The 5,560-nt window shown below is 52.0% G+C and overlaps 1 protein-coding gene across 1 annotated transcript in view; it reads right to left on the reverse strand.

The window, feature by feature from the left end:
* The window catches only part of PIN1 (peptidylprolyl cis/trans isomerase, NIMA-interacting 1), a gene marked incomplete at its 5' end in the record, with an annotated part of 14,913 nt that continues 9,353 nt past the window's right edge, over positions 1-5,560 (reverse strand). The window contains 1 exon segment of the mRNA XM_014592892.2: positions 1-33.

Here is a 5,560-nt window from a genome sequence, read left to right on the forward strand (position 1 = left end):
AAATCACACTGGGTGCATGTGTCCCTAAGATCCTGGGAGAAGAATGGAGAAGAAGGGATTGTGGTGTGGTCATCCCCCCTAGAGAGTGATTTCACACTTTCCTTCTCATTATCTCTGTCTTTCCCCGCAGTGAGCATACGTACTCTAAAGCAAAAATCTCTTTAAAAAAAAAAGGGTGAAGGAAGAGCAGAGCTCCCCAAAAGGGAGTGAGTCCTGAAAAAGATGGGTTGCCAAGGAGAAACTGGGACAGGTTTTTAATCTGGGTTAGGAGGGGCTTTTTCCTGGCTTACTCTTGTGGACTTGTTCCCCTCGAGGTGGGGGACACATGCTGGATGGGTCCAGTTATACTCCTAACTTTGGAGTAGGTATGAAGGTCAGGAGATTTTTTTCATCTAGAAACTTTGAGCAATAAAAAACCATTATCTTGGGGACCAGCAGTTAGTGTAATGGCTATGTTGCTAGACTCCCATGTAATCAACCGCGGTTCGCGTCCCGGACCCGGTGGCTTAAAACTCACGCCAGGCACATGTGCGTGCATGCCCAAGATCCCGGGAGGAGAAGGGATTGCGGAGTGGCCATCTCCCCGGGGGGTGATTTCTCGCTTTTTGTCCCTCTGTCTCTGTCTGGTGAGCGCACGCGCCCTATAGCAAAAACCTCTCCAAAAACAAAAACAAAAACGAAAAACAAACATTATCTTGGTACCAGCAGATGTGTAATGGCTACGTCACTGGACTCCCAAACAGTCAACTGTGGTTGGAGTCCTGGACTTGACAGCTTAAAACTCACACCAGGCATGTTTGCATGTATGCCTAAGATCCCAAGAGGAGAATGGAGAAGGGATTGTAGTGTGGCCAACCCCCTGGGGGGGGGTGATTTCTTGCCTTTTTTCCTTTCTGTCTCTCTGGTGAGTACACGTGCCCTATAGCAAAAATCTCTCAAAACAAACAAACAAAAACAACCAACCATGATCTTATCTTTTCAAAATGTTAGTGGGGCTTGTAAAAAGGCTTTTGTGTTAGGTCTAGCCATGCTGCCTTGCTCAATCAATCATTGAGCCACCGCTGCAAGCCATCTCTCCCAAGGAAGCAGCTTTGTCCCTTAAAACTTAGCCATTTTGCGACTCCACTTTGGGTCTACACCCTAACTATATTCTTTACTTTCCCTTTTTTAAAAAAAAAATTTTAATGTTATTTATCATTATTATTATTATTTTTTCTAATTTGACCAGAGAGAGAGGGGAAGTGAGAAAACAAGCCGCTAGGTCTGGGACTCAAACCATGGTTGGCCATGTGGGGAGTCCAGAGCCCCAACCACCACACCACCTGCCAGTCTCATACCCTATCTATATTCTTAGGGTCCCTGTCTCTCCTATCTCACTACACCATGGTGTTGGTGGCTTGTTCCAATGGAGGAAGAGTGGGAGAGCTAGCACCCCCGCCCCTAGGCCAGGATCACGCACATGTATGTGGGGGTCCACCTGTCTAGGCGCCTGGGCTGTCTGTTGCTTGCTCCCACTCATTGTGGGCTCATACCTGACTATAAGGAATGGCAACAGAAATAATAATGAATGTGGTTTATTACTAAGCATGAATGTGAGTGACCAACCCGGAGAAAGACAAGTGGGTTTCTTGGGGTGCTCAGATACAGGTTCCTTTAATTAAGTTCTGAGGGGAGGAGGGTGGTCTATCAGCATAAGAAGCCTTTTCCATTGCTTTAGCCCCCAAAGGCATGACGTCTGGAAAGGGAGGCTTGTAGGTGATGGGTGAGGTTGAGACTCTTAAGATTGCTAATTGGTCAAAGAAAATCACAAGTCTCTGTTCCTGAACAAATCAGTAAAAAAAAAGTGCTTTATTCTAAGAGAGAAGGTTTACTATGGGGAAGAATGTCACTGGACTCCCACACGACCGGCCTGCGGTTTGGTTTGCATCCCAGGCCTGGTGACCTGAAAAATCACACCCCCAGGCCTGGTGACCTGAAAATCACACTGTGTGTGCTGCATGCCTGACAAAAGATCCCAGGAGGAGAATGGATTGCTGTGTGGCTATCTCCCCTGAGGGGAGATTTCTCACTTTCCCGCTCACTGTCTCTGTCATTCTCTCCGGTGAGTGCGTACACCCTATGGCAAAAACCTCTTTAAAAAAAAAAAAAGGCTAACTATGCAACATAAAACCACTAAGCCTGGGATGGGATGTAGTGTCCCACTTTCAATGGTCTTTTAATGTTTGTAGGCCTGACTCTCTGAGGGCCCCCTGGGAGCAACTTGGAATTGGAAAAAGGAGTCACAATTCTGTCCTCCAGGAAGAAGCTAGCCCCGGGCAATAATCCTGTCCTCCTGGTTGGAGGTAACAACACACCCACAGAGTGGAAATAACCCTGGAGGGCTGTCTGGTCTGGAAGGTGCTGGTCACACAGGACCTGAAGGAAGATTACACTCTGGCCCCCACCTGAAAGGCCTGAGATTTCTGGCTCCAATTCTGGGCAGGAAGGGGCTGTGGGATTTGGAGAAGGCAAAGGAAATCTGTGGCCGCTACTTAATAACCAATCACTGGGGTCAATAGGGCTGGTAGGTGGCGTGGTGGTTGAGGTGTTGGACTCCCACATGACCAGCTGTGGTTCCAGGACCTGGTGGCTGGCTTGTTTTCTCATTTTTTCTCTCTGGTTAAATAAAAAAAAAAATAATAGTAATAAATAAAATTAAATAAAGCAATTCTTCTTATTTATTTTTTTCTTTTTTTCAAGACAGAGAGAGAGAGAGAAAGTCAGAAAGCAAGCCACAGGTCCAGGACTTGAACTGTGGTCAGCCATGTGGGAGTTCAGCATCCTTAACTACCACTCCACCTGCTGGCCCAAATAAAGCAATTCTTTTTTTTTTTTTTTGGAGAGATTTTTGCTATAGAGCTCGTGCGCTCGCCAGACAGAGACAGAGAGACAGAAAGAGAGACATCACCCCCCAGGGGGGATGGCCACGCCACAGTTCCTTCTCCTCTATTCTCCTCTTGGGATCTTGGGCATGCACGCACACGCGCCTGGCGTGAGTTTAAGCCACCAGGTCTGGGACTTGAACCGTGGTCGTCTAAGTGAGAGTCCAGCGACATAGCCATTATGCTAACTGCTGGTCCCATAAAGCAATTCTTAAAAAGAAAAAGTAACTGTAGTTTGAGTCAAGAACCTGGTGGCTGGCTTGCTTTCTCACTTTTACTCTCTGGTCAAATTAAAAAAACAAAAAAATTAAATTAAATTAAATAATGCAATTCTTAAAAGGAAAAAAATAACCAATTACCTGAACAGACCTGCCTCTAGGGGTGTTTATTTATCAACAGCAGCGAAGTTCTTTCCCAGGTTGTGGCCAGAAAGACAAAGACGGAAGTTGGGACCATTAGGTGGCATGGTGGTTAGGGTGCTAGACACTCCCACATGGCTGACCATGGTTCGAGTCCTGGACCTGGTGGCTTGCTTTCTCACTTTCCCTCTCTCTGGCTTTCTCTGGTCATATTAAAAATAAATGAAATGAATAAATAAACAATTTTTGAGAGGTTTTTGCTATAGGGTGTGTGCTGGCCTGAAGGATAGAGACAGAAAACAAGAAATCACCCCCTAGGGGGATGGCCAAGCCGTAATCCCTTCTCCATTTTCTCTTGTGATCTTGGGCACGCACGCACACACGCCCGGTGTGAGTTTAAGCCACCGGGTCTGGGACTTGAAGTGCAGTTGACTACATGGGAGTCCAGTGACATAGCCATTGTGCCAGCTGCTGGTCCCAACGAACAATTCTTAAAAAAACAAAACAAAACAAAAATAAACCAGAGGGTGGAGGGAGAAGCCCAGTAAGGGTGGATGGTGCTCCCGGCAGGCGGAGTACCAGCCTTGCACAGGATGGGACCAGAGTCCCAGAGCCACTGAAGGACACTGTGTGGCTCTCCTGGAAGCATCTCATGAAAGTGGGGACCCCTGAGGAGCCCCGACCCTGGGTCCCCGGTGTGGAAACAGGAAGCCCACTCTTCAACTTGTTCCCTTGGAGCAGAGCTCAGCCTACCGGGCCACCCCGGGCCGTTCCTTCCGATCTTTCCCAAGGGCGTCACTGTAGCCCAACTAACTGGTGGCACAGAGAGCAAGCAGCTGCCAGGCTGGTGGCCCCCACAGGCCATAGGAGAAGAATATTCTGCCTGGAGATGTAGCTGACCAAGCCGGCACTCGCCCCAGCCCCCGGCACAGAGCTGCAGGGGGGAAACTCATTAAACCTTCCTAATGACAAACGCTCGCTCTTGCTCGCATGGGCAGGAGACGATTGCTCAGAGACTAGCCAGATGGGAGGGGGTCCAAGTGACTGTTTAGGATACTCAGCCCTGGCGGGGAGGGTCTGGCAGTCCCCTAGCCCTCCCTGCTGGCCACCCCTGCCCCTGAGCTGGCCCCCATGAGGGGGTCAGGGTAGGGGTCTACCTTTCTACCTAACAGACCCATGGATCCCTGGTGAAACCGCACCCCTGGGCCAGGCCCTGGCAGAGGTTCTGATGGGCAGATGGGCCACACCCATAGCTACCCACCCTGGCAGGGACCCCATAGGGAATAGAAGGTCACCACCTGTCACGGGAGTCCTTCTGCTCCCCAAGCCCCTCCTTACCAAGGCACCTGGCAGTAGCCCCCTCCCTTCCCCTCCAGTCCAGGGGCGCCCCAGTTGCTACGGTGACAACATCTGCAGAGGGTCTGGGCCTGGAGGCAGAAGTGCCTGTGGAGGCAGGGAGGTGGGCGTGGGGTGCTGGGCAGGATTTGTTCCGGTTGGAGGGAAGCCAGTGTGTGCCGGGGCTGGCGGGGGTGGCGGGGCCGGCGTGGTGGAACGGTCCCTAAAGCTCTCCGGGCTCCTCCCTTGTCGCTCTGCTTTCCTGAAAGCTGCAGGGTGGGGTGGGGCCCCTACACCCTTGCGGGGCACCCAGGGATGGTCTGGCACACGCAGAGTGGAGAACTGCTAGAATACCTGAAGCCCAGGACAGGGAGGTGTCTCAGGAGCAAGTGCAGTGTGGGGGCCCCCTGGAACCACGGCACCCCGCCACCCTCCCGCTTCACCTCACCAGGGAGCAAATGAGAGCCAGGACGGCAGAGCAGTGGTTCTGGGTTTAATCGAGGGTGCAAAGGGTACCGCGCTGCCATTCCTGGGGGGCGGGGGAGGAGCCCCTCACCAGGCAGCCGGGGCCCCGCCCGGGTGCGTTTGCTGCAGCTGGACAGACAACGTGGGTGGCTACGCCTCTAAGCCCCTCCAAGCCTCGCCTGCCCCTGGGACTTGGGGGTGGCATGAGGTGGGGGTGTGTGTATGGCTGAGCTGACTAGGCCTCTCTGGGGACCCTTCCCCTGTCCCTGCGTTCCGGGGCAGTCCCCCCTCCCCCCCCCACTGCCCTTCTAAAGTCAATTCCTTAAGTGAGAGAGGGGTCTGGCAGGTGGGGAGCAGGGACTCCAGATCCCCATCCCGAAGGCCCCGCCTCCCCAAGCCATTGTGGGGACAATGAATACTGTGAGCCGTTGACAGGGGCAGGCACCCAGTGGCGGGGGAGCAGGTGGGCACCCCCCCACC

Source organism: Tupaia chinensis, unplaced genomic scaffold (genome assembly GCF_000334495.1).
Source record: "Tupaia chinensis unplaced genomic scaffold, TupChi_1.0 Scaffold138665_1, whole genome shotgun sequence".
Classification (NCBI taxonomy): domain Eukaryota; kingdom Metazoa; phylum Chordata; class Mammalia; order Scandentia; family Tupaiidae; genus Tupaia; species Tupaia belangeri.